This window comes from Lepidothrix coronata, unplaced genomic scaffold, assembly GCF_001604755.1.
Source record: "Lepidothrix coronata isolate B3197 unplaced genomic scaffold, Lepidothrix_coronata-1.0 Scaffold148, whole genome shotgun sequence".
Classification (NCBI taxonomy): domain Eukaryota; kingdom Metazoa; phylum Chordata; class Aves; order Passeriformes; family Pipridae; genus Lepidothrix; species Lepidothrix coronata.
Window position 1 is genome coordinate 2,349,402 of NW_016690328.1, and position 16,026 is coordinate 2,365,427.

Sequence of the window (16,026 nt, forward strand, 5' to 3'; positions counted from 1 at the left end):
CAAAACCACCAAAACTGGGCGTAGAGCCTTAATGCATTATTTAGTATATGACATCTTTTGATGATACAAGCTCTTAAACCATGTGGGAATGAGATTTCAATTAAACTGTCTTTTCCATAGCACTATACTGGTCCCCACCCCCTCCCCAAGAACACCCCCATGTTGCCATCTGTACATCAGGGTTTTTCAAACAGGGTTAAACTGTTCAGTTCCAACACAGGCTGTTGGGCTGTATGCAAAAATCACCCAGGAAATGCCCATGACCTTTGCCAGGTAGAAGGTGCAATTAGCTGACCCTAAAGATCAGCTGGGCCATGAAGTCTACAAAATGCTACAGTGCAGCAAATCATAAAGTGCTGGGTCATTAGGATGTGTTTGTCATTGGGATTTACTCATTAATCACTTTTTTTTTCATCACAGGGGAGGGAAGGGAGATTTCCTTCTTTTTATATTTTAACCTCAAGTAGAAATTTAAATGCAAGACTGGAATCAATTCTGCAGCTCACAAGATTGATTTGCCCAGACCTGAATTTGCAATATTTCCCCTTAAGCAGGCACTGAGAGCTGCAAGCACTCCAGTATTCCTGGTTTCCCTGTGGCAAAGGAGAGAGCTCACACAGAGCCTCCAGCTACCTACCCTCACACTGATGGACATGGACATTGCCTGCTCAGGGGTGAAATCTCTAGGCAGGAAGCTCTTGGCAGTGTTTATACAGAAATTCCCTGCAATAGGAGTCTCACAAAGGCACGGTGCAAAGAACAGGGCATATCTGCTGGCTTTGGGTCCGCAGACTCCAGGGCAAAGGGGTGCCGAGGATAGCTGTACAGAGGAGAAGGTGTCAGTCCTCTTAAACAAGGTGTTTCTGCCACACGTTTGGATGGCCACGTCTCCATCTGCTGCGGGAGAAGGGGCTGTTGGTCACAGTGGTGAGCTCATTAAAGCGAGATCAATAGAGATTTAATCTAATGCCGAGGATTACTCGAAGTGGAATGCTCAATTAAGTGCGGAGGAAAAAAATGCTACACATGAAATGAATTGCCAGCTGATTCCCCTGCTATATTTGGAATTTAGCCCAATATCAGGGAGGGCTGATAAGCTAAAGCAGAGCGGTGAAAAAACAGCTGGTGCCGGGGGCAGTGGTCAGCAAACACCAGTGAAATGTGCCACATCATTACTCACACATTTTGCAGTGAGCTCCACAGGTACGTAGGGTTTGGCTGGGATTATGTACTTCCAATTTCCACTTTCGTTCACACCAGTGGCTCTAAGAATATTTGAAAGCTGCTAAGGTGAGGATTTGCATAAATGGGATTTGCCATGGCTCTTGGAAAAATGGGAAGAGTTAAGTGAGATGAGTGCTACAAAACTTGTCTTTTCTTGGCAGTTTTTCTGTAATCCGGCCCATTTCTCCCTCCCTGCTCCTCCACCCCCCAAAATCGAAACTGCTGCCGCCTCCCCAGCTCCCTCACCTCTCCGAGCAGCGGCCATACAGGGACAAAGAGGATTCTGTTTTGAATGAAACATTTTATTCTCGAGGCACGAAAACGCAGGAGCAGGCAGGGAGCCAGGAAGCAAGAAAAGAGAAACATATTCGTTAATTAAAACAAGCACTGGTTGCTTTGAACTAAGAAAATCATGTTACAAAAAAAATGGAGCGATGAGTTCCCGGCCCCTGGAAGAACAGAACACGCTCCAGCCCCAGGAGGGGCAGCGGCACAGGGAGCTGCGTTGCTGCAGGAGCGGGGAGGAGCGCGGGATGCATTCCCCAAACTCACTAATTGGCAGGCGCGGGGCCCCTGCCGCTCCCAGGGAGAATCCATCCGAACACGAACAGCTCTGCGGCCCGTTGGCACAATATCACAGCGATTTCTTCTTCCAGCAAGTCGCATTTAATCTCTGCCCAGACATTTCAAGGCAGAGCTGTCTTATTTCTCCCGTTACGGCAGGACACCTTCCCACGCCATTCCCTGGAGTCAGAGTTTTTGGGAGCGCAGCAGGACGAGGTCCAGCCAGTCACAAACCTCCCTCATGTGTCGTCTTCTTTTTCTCTATGAGCCCACGATTGCCTCTGAGAAGCTCAGCAATTTGTTATCCTGAATATTCCACCCCAGCTCCTACAATCTGCCCTCCCCTTCCTGAGGAGGGAGGTTAAAAACACCCAGAGGCTGCACATTGTGAGTGGTGGATGAAGCAGTGCTGCCTTCAAGGCTTTCCACATTCCTCTGTGTCCAGGGTGGGAAAGGCCAAGCACAGAGTTATCTTCTGCTGCCTTTTACCACCTACCCCTGGCCCAGTTTCTTTGCCATTTATCACTGTTATTATCACAATTTATCACTATTATTATAATCTCTATTTATCTGTGGTCCAGGGTACACAGCAGGAGTCTTCCTCCCACTCCCCCTGTGCTGTTCTAAAGAGAGGGTGTGCTTTGTAGGGTGGTTCATGATGGAATCATGGGTGGGAAACCACAAGCCGTGGGTGGGAAAGCTGGAATGGCACCTGTGGCTACAGATTCCTCAAAACAACTGACTTTGGTATGTTTTGTTGCAATTCCTCACCAAGTGGGAACAGCAGTTTTGCAGGCCCCCAGCAGCAATCCCTCTGCTCTCTGTTCCTCTACCTCTGCAAAGTTTTTCCGGGGTTTTTGACAAAGCTTTTTGAACTCAGAGGAAGAAGAGCTGCACTGGCACTGAGGGTGTTGCATTACCCCATCTGGCCCCAAACTGGGGAAAATGCCTGTGGTATTTGTAGGCTCTCCTGTCACTGCCCTCAGGACCCTCCCATCTGATCCTGCTGAGAAGAAACTGTGTTCTCCTGGGATTATAATGCAGACGATTCTCAGACGGTCACTCCACATCGACGCCTCTGTAGCAAACTAGAAGAACAACACAAAAACAGAGCTGCTGTTGGATGAAACAGAGAGATTTGATGAAAAATTCCTCCAGAATTTTTTCATATGTTGTGGTAGTTTGGTCTGGGCCTTCCTTGGTGACCAGTTTGTAACCAAGGAAGGGCCCAGATTTATCCAGTATTCCCTACGATTTTTACGTAAGCCAGGCTATAAGAAGAAAGGAGGAAAGGCCTTCGCTCTCTTTCCTTCCGGCAGCTTGGAGGTGCAGGTTCCCTGGTGTCGGGTCTGCCGTGTTGGGGAGTGAGGCCTGGTTAGGCCTTGTCGACCTTGGGAGACGGAGGTTGCCGGCGATCGTTCCAGAGCGACTCTCGGTTGTCCCAAGGAGAGTAGTGAGATATTTCTTTGCTAATTCTTTTAGTTGCTAGATATTGGGCTACTAATCAGGATATATATATATTTTATTTTGGTTTTGTTCCTTTTCCCTTCCCCCTTCCTTTTCCCTTGTGAAAATTGTATATATATTTTAATTGTATGTAACTGTAACATAAGTGTAAATATATTTGTATATATATTGCTTTAGCTGTCTCTCTCTCTTTTCGGTTTTCTTGGTTGTTTTTTCCCTCTTCTCCCTGAGGTTTGGGGCGGGGGGGGTACTTCTTGTGGTAAGGTTTGGAGACTTGGCAGGGAGCCAGCTTCAAACCATATCATACGTTTATGCAAGGGCATCCTGCAGGACACACTGTGGGATGTGGGGTCCAACATCCTGCCTTGTCCTGGCACTGCCAGTGTCATGGGACCTGCTACCAGAATAATTTCAGTGGCAAAAATCCACACCAATGCTTCTGGTGTCAGCACATTGTCTATAGCTTGTAAAGTCTGGACTAAGAGGTCCAAAAGAGTGGCATTTGAAATGAAAAAAAAAAAAAACCAAACCAAAAAATCCTACATTGAGGAATCTAAGCTCCTTAACACCATGACCAACACCTTCCAGAGGCCAGCAGGTGTGATACTTTCTGTGGCATGAATAGACATGGAAATGGAATTTGGTAAGAGCTACCATGGGGTGCAAGGCAGAAAAGTTTGAGGGGCTTGCTAGTTGAGTGACAGTGACTACAAAACCCAGAATGCTTTAACCTTTTACAAATACAGCAGATAAATACAAAACAAACAGTGCTCCCTGGAAAAAAAGGGTAAATCATGAGAAAAAACCTCAATATGATTTATGTATAACATTGATCTGTATGCCTGGTACTTTTACAGTCATAAATTCAAGACTTTCTGTAATGTTTTGGCAATGTTTTGTCTTGGGGTTATTTTGGGGCTGTTAGAGACAGAAAGTGCCCAACTTGGGTGACATTTGAAGTGGAAGTGGAGATTTGCTGGTGCAATTCCACCCCAAACACAGCATCACCTTCCAGTGGCCAAAGGGAATCAGCACTGGCCCCAATGCCTCTGTGATGTGTCAAGCACCAGGATCAGTCTTCATACAGAAATACCACTGTGGCTCAACACTCCCTTGAGCAGCCGAGCAGTATCTAATGCTTCCACTCTCCATGTCCTTGCTAGAGCCAGCAGCAGGAGAAGCTTTAAGAGATGAAAATAAATTCCCAGATCAGGAGTTTTCAAGGAGAAGAGTTAAGCAGCAGAATTCAACCCAGGATTGGTGCAAATGTGGCGTGTCTGCGCAGCCCTGGGCACCCTGCATTGTCCCCAGTCATGCAATTCTTTGAAAACAAGCAACTTTTTGCAATTATTTGCTGGCATTCCATGAAAAGCAATGCCCCCTTCAATTCTTCCTTTCTGGGCTTTTTATTGAAACCAGGCAGTCAAAAAAATTCCAGTTCTATTGGAAAAAGGACACGAGGATGGTTTTTGCCTGTGTGGCAATTTTCTTCTTCTTGCTCCTGGCGACAGCCTATTCTTCTGCAGGACTTGAACAATAAAGGTCTCAAACAAAGGCAGGTCTCACAGCTGGGGAAAGGACGCTTGAGGTCAGGGCTCCTTCCTTAACCCCCGGTGAGGTCAGTGTCATGGGTTGTGCTGGTCCTGTTTTCCTGGGTGAGACTCTGCACAGCCTGTGGGAACTGATTCACCAAGCCCAGGGGGGAAGGAATTATAGGATCTCCTGCAGGATGGGGTTCACAGTGCTCTCAGACCACTGGGATTCAGCCCCTCGTGCTGCAGAGAGGCCGCCTCCACCAAGGCCCGTGCCAGCCCTGGGCTGAGGGACTCCCTCCACTGCTCTAATCTGACTCCTCTGCTTAAAAGTAATTTTTAAGCCACAATTTTAGACTTCCTGACTGAGTGGGGATTTTTTAAACAACATTTTCTGAGCCAAATCCATCAATTTAGGAAAACTCACACATACAGAAATGCACAAATATATATTCTGTGTGCAGTTCTGTACCACTCAATAACACTTTTTTTTTTTCCCCTTTGGACTCCACAGCCCCTCTTTAACATGGAAAACCCATTTGTCTACCTCACTGGATACTGAGTGGATGAATACATTAACTGCTTTGCAGCACGTTGGCCTGGTTTATTCCTGGTCAGGAACATCAGCATATCTGCACCTCAGCCAGATTCTGGGAAATCAGTGAACCACGTAAACCACAACACCGTGGGGAGACTGAAGTGAGCTAATGCTCAGCTCATACAAACCACATGGTTATTGAAGCTCAGGAAAAGAAACTGATGATGGAGCCAGGTAAAACTGGCACGATCCAGTGTATTTGTGGAGTTAAACTCCTATCTTCCATGGCAAGGTGAGACAAAAATGGGAGGTTGCCATCGCTCTCTCTATTTTTATTTCCTCCCTGTCACTCAGTACCAAAATGCCTTTTTTGTTGGAAATTCTGTCTGGTCCATCCCAAAGGTGGTCCCTGGTGCCTCCTCTTGCTGCTCTGGAGCCTTCCTGCCTCCCTTTCACAGGCACAGACATTTTCATGAAATAGTAGTGAGCAGAACCCCCAAACCAGCCACCACAACCAGAGACATCTCCTGCTGTGTAACTTGGGAGGGACTTCACACTCTCAGACTATCATTTCAGTCCCTGGAATCTTCCATGGTGGGAGTTCAGCAAGAGCCAAAGGCATTTCTCCTTGCAAACAGCATTGCAAGGCACTTCTCTCTGCCTCCCCAGTTACAGTAGAGCTCCCACTTTCTTACCATGTTCTTTTTACCTCCTTCTGAACTCATGTGGCAACACACATCTTCCCCAGTGGTGGCTTAGTAATGGGTTTGGCTTAAACCACTTCCTCTTGCCCTGTCACTCCATGCCCTTGTCCAAAATCCCTCTCCAGCTTTTTCAGGTACTGGAAGGGTCAATAAGGCCTCCCCAGAGCCTTCTCTTCTCCAGGCTGAACAACCCCAATTCTCTCCACAGATACAGAACTTGTCCCTTTAAAACAGCAATGTCAGAGGGTTTGTTTAGGAGCTGAGAGGTGTTTGGCTGCTTCAATTCTGTCATTTTGTGAGATCACGTGATTCAGATGTGCACTGGAGCAGATTCTTGTGGATTCATATGGCATCAGCTTACTCTGAAATCTGGTTGTTGATGACCTAGAGGGGAGTTTTTGGCTGAAGGAATAGCCCAACGTTAGGCATCACTTTAGCTGCGGGTGGCTGTGCCATAATTTGTAGATAAATCCCTGGATGCTTTCAGCTTGCACTCAAAGGGCCTCATGTCAGGTAACAGGAGTCCAAAACAGTAGAAAAATGAAGGATTTTAAGTCTTTATTGTGAGAAAAATTCTTACCCCCATCTGCAAGTGTACAAGCATGCAGGTAAGTGTTTATGCTGTCGAAGTCGAGTGGAAAATCCCTCTGGGATGGGAGGAAAAAAGATTCCTTTATGCCCATACAGTAAGAAATCTCAATGGTCTTGTCATCAAAAGAACAGGTCTGGAGCATGATCCTGCAGTTTAGGATGGAGGGATATGGAGATGCCCTGTCTTTGCCTCTGGAAAAGAGGCAGGTTGGGGTCCTCACCTGCGGCACTATTTGATATAAACACCCATTTTGTGGCAGCAAAGCCACCTACAAGCACTGGAATAGCTCCATCCCAGTTTGGGACTCCCTCTTCACCCTTTATACTTGTGTACAGCTGGGGGCCAAACTGGAAGCGTCCCATTCCCAGTGAATTGCTATCACAAAATTATGTGTATTTTTCTTCTGCTATGTTCCCAATTGGGATGTTTTGGTTTCTTTCCTAGTTCAGAATATTTAACATATTTTAACTTTTGTGACAGAAAAGAGTTTGCTATTGCCATTACATCAAAAATCAAGTCAGCACCTGGTGGGTTTGGCTCGCATTAGTACCTTCTGGTAACTCAACCATGTGAAGAATGGAATAGAAATACCCAGTCCCTGAACACAAAACCCTCCCTGCCTGCAAGGACAGTTCCCCCAGTGCCTCTTTTTGATGGCCATAACCCCTGAGCAGGTGGCAGCTGAGAGGACAAGCACAGGGCTGCATTTTTCTGTACAAAACAGAATGGGAAGTGCAGTCACTGATGCTGGTTGGGGGCTGCCTGGTACTCTTCAATTTTTTAATAACCTTCTCGACTGGAGAGCCAGCTTCCCCTTTGATGTGGTGCTGGTTTCATTAGTACTTGCTCAAGGTGAATACCTGATTAGCCACAGGGAGCTGAAAGGGTCTTTCTTCTCCTTTTTATTTCTACTTTCATAATACTTAATACATACAAAGAGTCCCTGTGCCCTTCTCAAGTTAGAAATAAAAAAAAAAGTGGTATTGGGCCAAAAAAAGTGAGTTTGGACATGTTTGGCAGTTCAAACAGATTAAATCTCACAGCCACAGCTGAGCTTTTTCTGTGAGTTATTTCCCCGCTGCACTTCATGGTGTTTTCAGTCTTTTGGGGCTCTTTCCTCTCTCTCAAATCCAGGGCAGCTGCAGAAGGGCTGGGAACAAGGATTTCATCGCCCCTCACCACAGTGGCCCTTCTGCACGAGGACCATGAGGGATTTGTAAGCACAGAAGGTCTTACTGGGGGTCTGATTCCTACACCTGCAGGAACAGAGCTCTGCAGATGGATGAGTTTCAGCAAGGTCAAGGCTCTTCCAGTTTTCTGCTGAAATAGACCTGTCAACCCACTGGGACACGGTCCTTCTGAAATGCCAGATAGATCCTAAGTGTCTTTTTATCCCTTCTTTCCCCAGGAAAGCACTGCAATAAGAGACAGGTTATCCAGTCTCATATGTGAGTTCAAGAAGAGGGCTGCAGTTTGGGGGGAAAAAGGTAGGAAAGCTTTGGTTACCAGAGAACTTCTGAGAAATAAAGTCATCTGACCACTTGCAAAGACTTCACAGATTTCTGTCTTTGATTTCCTTCATGATTTTGAAGACAGAAGACACAGTAACAAGTACTCAGAGGCTTCTCAGAGATGCTACAAGCTGTTGACTGAATTTCAGGCCAGTTTAGACATCACTCCTGCTCTCTTTCCAGAGCCCATCAATTTGTCATTCTAGATAAGCTCAATTATTGGTGCAAAGGGAAAGAAACTACTTTCTCCTGCTTTGGAATCATAATATAATTGTAACAGCAAGCACTTAAAGAGCTGTTCTGCACTGGAGGTGCCAATATGCTCTGTGAAATACTGTATTGCAGCCAAGGCAATGGACACATGAGAAGGTAGTGACTTGCCTGTTGCAAGAGGAGGAGATGGGTCCCCTGAGGGGAATGTATTGGCATAGCTAAAGTCAGCTTTGCATGAAACCTTCGGCCTTTTCCACAATATTTTGCCGTTTCACAGTAATTCTGATTTTGAACTTATTTTTCCGATTCTCCTGCTAGCATGCCAGGACTCCAGGACCTAAAGTTCCCATCTACTGGCTCAAGCCTGGGGTTGATAGCTCATGAGGCTCCATCCAAAAGCAGAGAACACTGTTCCCCAAGTGTATCTTGCAGGGACCAGCCTTCCCAGCACCCCGCTGAGTCTGCTGCCTGTGACAGACAATGCTGCATCATTCCAGAAAATGGTGTGGAACACCACTTGTATAATCAAATATCACCAGTGTCCTTACCAGCTTCTTGCAGATTCAGAGGTTTTTTAAAGGCAGGAAGAACCACCAGCTCAATTCTGACAGCACATAGCACAGCCTCCTCCTCTAGCTCTGCTCTCAACCCAGTGACCTGGTGCTTCCCCCACAAAGCCCACAGGCACAGGCACCACGTCACCCCTTGGTCTTCTTTGGATAAACCCAACAGACAGAGCTCCTACATCTGGCTACAAAATATTTTTGGTAGTCCTTGGGTTGTCTCCAGCTTCTCCCTCCCACCAACACCAGCTCAGCCCAGCCTCCAACATTTTCTAAACCTGAACACACAATGGGATTGCAGCGCTTCAACCACCAAAGGCCAAAATTCCCCTCCAGGCTACCCCCCAGCTTGCCCTGGCAGTGGGGGGACAGCACAGCTTTGCAACCCTCCACTTTAAGGTAGATTTTATTTGCTCAAATCAGTTTATTAAGTTGTGTGTCTTGCAGTGAGTGACATTCTCCCTTTTTAGCAGGATGGATTTTAATGGAAATTGCCCTCTCACATCACTGTGAAATCAAGGTGGTTGGTCAGCTGGTAAAATCCTCTTATAGAAAGCCCAGCTTTCATTCTTTTTATGCTGCTTCAGTCCTGGGAAATTATCCCTTTGGAGCTACCCAATATATTCATTACTGTGCTGGTCCATCCTCTATCCTCTCTCCTGCCTCTATTGAATCCGAGTCCCAGCCATATGCTCCTCAGACACTGTCAGCTTCCAACACACAGACCAATCTGTCAGGATGGAATCTGAAATACTGTTATCTCGTGTTGGGTGTAATATCTCCTGGGCTAGAAAATGATCACACATCATTTGAGAAACTTCAAAGAGATTTATTTCTGGTTATATGAGACTCCCAGCATACATCTTTATGATTGAAGTCTCCCATTACCTGGTATTTCTTTCCATTTATTACGGATAAAAGCTCCAGAAGCAGCTCACCTCTTAATGTGAACCCATGGTCTGTAATCCCCTTTACAGGCACCACACACTCACCTCTCTCTATACCTCCCAACTTCTATAGTCAGAGCTTTAATATCTCTGTATTTAACAGCTAAACGGGTCACGGTCTCTTTTCCCCTCTGCCTTTTCCCTTGGGCACACACTGCTGTTCACACACACGTTGTACTCAGCAGTTTAAATGCTTCAGTCATACAAATCAGCCTCCCCTCACTCCATTTTGGCAACTGTATCAGATTTCTTTTAGTTAACAAACATTTTCAATTCCTGCCATTGTCAGAAGCATGAAGAATGAAGGAGGAAAGTGTTCATACAGCCACCGGAAATTAAACAATTTGCTTGGGCCTGTGATCTGCCTCGATGGATAAAACAAATCTGCCAGTGGCATTTTGGAAGGTGCTCTTAGGCAAACCACTGCCTCTGCCCTGCTACACCAGGCAGCATGATGGAGGAGTGCTATTAAACATTGTCAGTCAGACATCTGGGGAGTAATAAATAAAATTCATGGAAGAAATAGGATAAAAGCAGGGAGCTGCAGGGGACTCTGCAGTATCAGCAGAAGATGTTCAAAGCCAACCTTGCAGCTCCTGCTTGGAGGAAAGCCCTCTGCCTTTGTTTGGGCCTCAGCAGGAAGGGATGTTTATAGGTTGTGTCTTTTAAAGTACAGCAGGACTGAGTCAGAGCGTGTGTTTACATTGGGTTGTTGGGTGTTTTAAATATCAGCACCAAGTCCCAAGAATAAATTACTATGGTGGGAAAATAAGGTAATGTCACTTTGTACTGATGCAACAAATTTTAGTGCTGCAAAGCTAGTGGGTAACAAGGCAAGGCTGTGCCTGGTGATACACCTGGTGCAGTGGTGTTTGCTCACAAAGCTGAGCACTGGCAGGTCCACAGGATTTAGAGGAGGAAAGACACACATGGTGGTACAAAATACCACTTTATTAATGACAGCTTTTTGGTCCAGGCAGATGTAAACAGGCCAGGGAGGAGGCATAGCAGTAATTGCTCCAAGAGTAGGAGGCAGCCATTCCTAAAATAACCAAAACTTCCTCAAAGTCTCTGAAAACACTCTTCATAACCTCAGCAAGAAGAGACTGGGACCAGTTCAAACCAGCACTGCACTGTGTACTGGGATTCCTCTCCGTGGTGGGGAGTGGTTCCCCCTTGGCAGAAAAAAACATTGACCAACCCAGGAAGAGTTAAAATCTCACTCCAGTTCACAGAATCATGAAACAGGCTGAGTTGGAAGAGACTTTTAAAGTTCATCCAGTCCAACCCCCTTGCAGTGAGCAGGGACATCAACTAGATCAGGTTGCTCAGAGCCCTGTCCAACCTGGCCTTGAACGTTTCCAGGGATGGGGCAGCCATAACCTCTATGGGAAACGTGTTCTTGTGCTTCACCTCCTTCTGAGTAAAGAATTTCTTCCTAATATTTAATACCTATCTAATATCTTCATTTTTTCCAACCAGCTTCTAAGAGCCTGGGCTCAACTCCAAAGAAATTGGTCTCAATTTAGTGAAGAGGCTTGGATGTGTGTGAAACCCAAATGAATGGGCAGCAGGACCAGGTAAGAGAGTTGAAGGTGAGATCTTTAAACAAGGTGTCCCTCCCAGTGTTTTCATGGGGAGGGCCTCTTTTGCTGTTCAAAATTATTTCCTTCTGTTAGGTTTGGTTTATTTTGTATTTTTATACACCACTGATACGGTGGAGCCCTGCCAAAAATGGATGTTAAAATGCCAAAAGGAGGAGAGGCTCTGCTGAAACCTTTCTGAGTCAGTAGGAGCCAGGAAGCAGGGAAGCCACAGGCACTTCTGTTCATGCACAAGTTCCAGCCCCAAAGTGCAGGCTCTGGAAGCTGGATTTTACCTAATCATCTGCATTAGACCCATAATGATCTGTCACAGTTTTAAGCAGGTGCACATTTACCAAGGCTACAAATTGCCCTGAGATATCCACAGCCCAAAATCCTAAGACAGTCCAAATCCCTCTGTGAGGCACTAACACATTCAGTATGAATTTCACACAGAAGACCTTTTTTTATTTGTTTTTAACATGAATACTGTCCTTGGCATCCTATAAGACATGTTACATTCCCAGGGGCATAAATGGAGGTTTGTTGCAGCTTTGACTGGTCTCTTGTCAGACATACAACATCTAATTCACTGCAGTGTTTCTACTTGTCCCACTCTGGTTGGATGTACACACTCCCAACCATTCCACTACTCCTTCTGGCTGGGAGGGTTCATATCTTCTTTGATTCCTTCATCTCCTGAAAAGGAAAGGAAAAGGGGACAGTGCTGGAGATCGATCGGTGTGTGGCTCAGCCCCAAAGTTGGGGCAAGGTATCTCGAGGGACCTTTCCATTTGTACTGAGTGGTGTTTGTCCACAGGGATCATCCAGTCTCTCTCCCTGGGTGTTCCTCTCATCCCAACCTGCAAATCGCCTGTGAGTGCCTACATCTGGATTTGGTTTGTGATTTGCTTTTTCAGTCAGGGGAGAGAAGCAGGTTCAGGAAGGATGTGGTTCATCTCAAATTTGGTGTCTGAGCCTGCTTGGGTGAACTGCCCCCGGGATGAGTCTCTGCCATCATCAGTGGAAAGGGTTGTCCAGCTGCTCGGATGGGGTTGTGCTTGTAGGGCCCCACTTTTAGGTTCAGTCTGAGGAAAAATGTGGAGACTTTCTGGCCTCTGATCATCTTTGCTGAGCTGAGAAAGAAAGACTCTCAGGCACAGCGTTTAAAACACTTCCCTTCCCACAGCCTTTTCCTCTCTGTTTGGTGAGAAGATGACATTTCCATTCACACAGCATTCAGCACAAGGCACCCCCATTCCCATTTCATCCTTGGGCGCCGCTCTAGGAAAAATAATAAACAGCTGAGTGTGGTGGTGGGGTTTGGGAACGGTTCCAGCTCACAGTTAAAGGACAGGCCCCGTTATTTCTTGATGAATAACAGCATTTACAGAAGGCCTTTCACCCCGAGGTGCTTCACAAACTATAAACATACATCACCACATCACAGAACGGGCAAAACAGCCAACTTCAAAGTTACAGCTGGGAAAATCCCACAGGCAGCCCAGTGCAGGGAGCGACTCACCTGCCAGATACCAAAAAGCAAGGCAGTCCTACACACAGGGAGGGGCTGCTGCTAGACTTAGGCATGTCCAAGCTGCAAAGTAGACCACAGGATTGTCCTTCTCCTCTCTGGAAATTATCTGTATGGTCTTTAAATGTCTGTGTTTAAACAATGCTACTCCCTCACTGCCAAAGTTGAAACTATTTGTGTTTTATTGTGTTCCAACATGTTTGTAAGGTCCATGTGATTGTTCACCTTTATTTCCTCTCCAAACAAGGGTTCCTCTCCATTTCCTTCACACTTGCCGGTGCCAGCCACAAACGACTGCTGGTTGATGCAACACTACACCAGTGCAAAGACCCAAAGGAGCAACTAAAAAGATGCATAAAAGATGTATAAAAATATGATTCAGGAGTTTTTAGTGTCAGGAAAACTCAGCTGCCAAGATTTGGTTTCACAACTTTGAAAACCTCAGAGAGTGAAAGAGCCTGAAGCTGAGTGTGGAGGTGAGGAATGTGCCCCGAAGGTGGGTCTGGAAGGACCTGGAGCCCCCTGTCCTGAGGGTCCAGCACCTTCCCTCTGACAGCAAATGTGGGATCAAAACAGGACCATGCCATGCACAGGCTGCATCATGGACATTTCTCAGCATCACTGACCACCTGGGTGATTTTACCCCCACCTTCAGGAGCCTGGATGGGGATCAGCAAATGGAACCTCACGCTCCAATTAAGTGACACTTTTACAGAGGAATCACAGGACATAAAGTGTGTAAAAAGCCCAAGGGTTCAGAGACAAATTTCAGCATCTGATTGTCATCCTTGGTTTGCATTCACCAGTTTATACTGGGACTTTCTGCTTTCTAGAAGGTTCCCTGCCTGCCCCAGTGAAGGGGCTTCAGTGCTGGTGGTGAGCATGGAGGCTTTGCAGCCAGGACTTTTCTCTTGGTTTAGGTAGCACAATGCAGGTTCATTCATTCCTTGCTGGAACAGACTGAATCAGCAGACAGACAAGGCAGTAGAAGGACATCATTACAGTTAGGGGTGAGCAGGGAATGGTAAATTTAATTTCAGATGTAATTGTCCAAAGGAAAATGCAGATGATGCAAAAAGAAAAGCTTCTCAACAGTGTAATTTAAGGCACTAAAAAATAAGCACACAAATTTAATACAGGAACCCCCAAATTAGAGACATCTAGAAACCATCTGAACACTTTCTTCCTCACTCCAGTTTCCCCAGTGGTCTGACTGCCACAGTTAGTTCTGCAAGGCCAGATTTGGTTTCAGAGTGATTAATGATTAGCAGCAGCCACAATTTTTTTCAATCCTTTCTGAAGATCAGGGGAGGGGAAAAAATGCAGCTCAGACAGAATTTCTGCCTCATGTTCCGTGCTCTCAGCGGGGCTGGGCTCTTGGAACACCAGTGGGAGCTACAGGAGCAGAGAGTATTACCAGGAGAAGATTTGCTCCATCTCACAAGTGACCCACCCCTTTGGAGCTGATCTTCCTTTTCTTTTCTGCTATTTATATGAATAAACTCCTCCCCAAACAGTTTGCTGAGTGATAAGAACTCGGATCATCAATTACCCGCCTCGTGTCAGGCGGCTGCTGCGGTGGGAATGAGATTTGCATGTGGTCGGGCACATGGTCCTGCAATCACAGCCTCCCCTAATTGCACATCAGCATGAATTAAAGCCTGGCTGCAGGGATGTTGCTTCCCTGTTTCGTCCCTGCAATGGTTTCTGTTGTGGCAGTTGCTGCTGAAAAATCCCCGCTTTGGTGATCAAACCAAACCTGAAAGTGGTGTTGGGCTGCACCACAAACGAGTCCATTTTAGGCAGCAGATACAGTTTCCAGTGGAACAGCGTTGCCCTTGCTGAGTTACCTCCCTCTGCCAGTGCTTCCTGTTTTTTCATTGTCTTTGAAGCTTTACATTTATTTGTAAGCATTAAATCAGAATTTAGTTACACTAAGAAACATTGGAATTATAAATAATCTAATCCTAATACAAGTACAGAAATGAATAGGTATGGAATACTGAAAAGGTATCACTGGAGTCTGTCCTTTTAAACAGGCAGTGTAGAAGACATGATTATACATTCTTGTGCCAAGGTGTGAAAACATGTCATGCCTAGACATTATCTCATTAACATCCTGTTCATTCTCAAATCTAAATCCAGATAACAATTGTTTCATTTTGTGTGTATATATAATTTGTGGGTTGTCTGCCTTTTGGTGAAGTCAAGACATACAAGGCTAATGCAAATACATGAATTTCATTCCCACAGCAGACCAGCATCTTCCACAGGTCCCTTCTTTGAGGTTAAAAGGCATATTTGAAAAGGACTTTTTTTTTTAATTACCCTCTTTGCATCCAGGAAAATGACTGAATTGGTACTGACCATACCATGTACAGGTCACTAAAGTATGTACCACAACCTAAACCCCATTCCATCCATTCCTAACAGGGCAAATACATTCGGAGCATATTGTGCAGATGCTGCTGTAGCTGGAGAAAGGAAAGACAGTCTGATTAACCTCATTCCCTGATAAAAATCACACCAAACACTCTGAGAGAAGAGGATAAACATCCTGCCTCAAAGTCTCATTTTACCCATGTTGCCCTCCAAGTGCTTGAGAAGCCACAGAGGGACTGCACTTTGTCGATATCCCAATGGAAGGCTGAGGTTACCTCCAACACACCAGAAATTTTTTTTAACACCTTCAGCTTACAAATCCTTTATGGAATTACAAACAAGAGATTCTCTGGTTTCAAAGGGGTGGCAAAAAAGCAGACTCTCCTCCAGGACATGGCTCAGTGGATCGTATAACCACCTTCCGAAGAGAGAGCCTGAAACACCAGCACCGTCTGCAGCAGCTTTTCACCTTGCCAAGAGCAAGGCTGGGGGGGCAAAGATAGTTTAGGTAGTGCTGTGCTGGTGTGCCCACCTTGCTGCTGATACCCAAATGTGGCAGTTGAACACTGTATCTCCCGTTACCCCATTTTTAATGCAGCTTGGGGGAGTTCTGTGTTAGATTTCCAGTCCGGCTGATGAGGGAATTGATGCTGGGCTTCTGTAAGAAATGTG

At 45.9% G+C, this 16,026-nt stretch overlaps 1 long non-coding RNA gene across 2 annotated transcripts; it reads left to right on the plus strand.

The window, feature by feature from the left end:
- The first annotated feature begins 1,648 nt into the window (after positions 1-1,648).
- Positions 1,649-15,954, plus strand: LOC108503948. Of its 2 annotated transcripts, none has more exons than XR_001876935.1 (4): positions 1,649-2,535; positions 8,030-8,108; positions 11,338-11,435; positions 15,406-15,954. It is a non-coding gene; the product is annotated as an uncharacterized LOC108503948 (long non-coding RNA). The 2 variants fall into 2 exon arrangements; XR_001876934.1 differs by lacking the exon at positions 1,649-2,535 and adding an exon at positions 4,707-5,617.
- Positions 15,955-16,026: the final 72 nt, after the last annotated feature.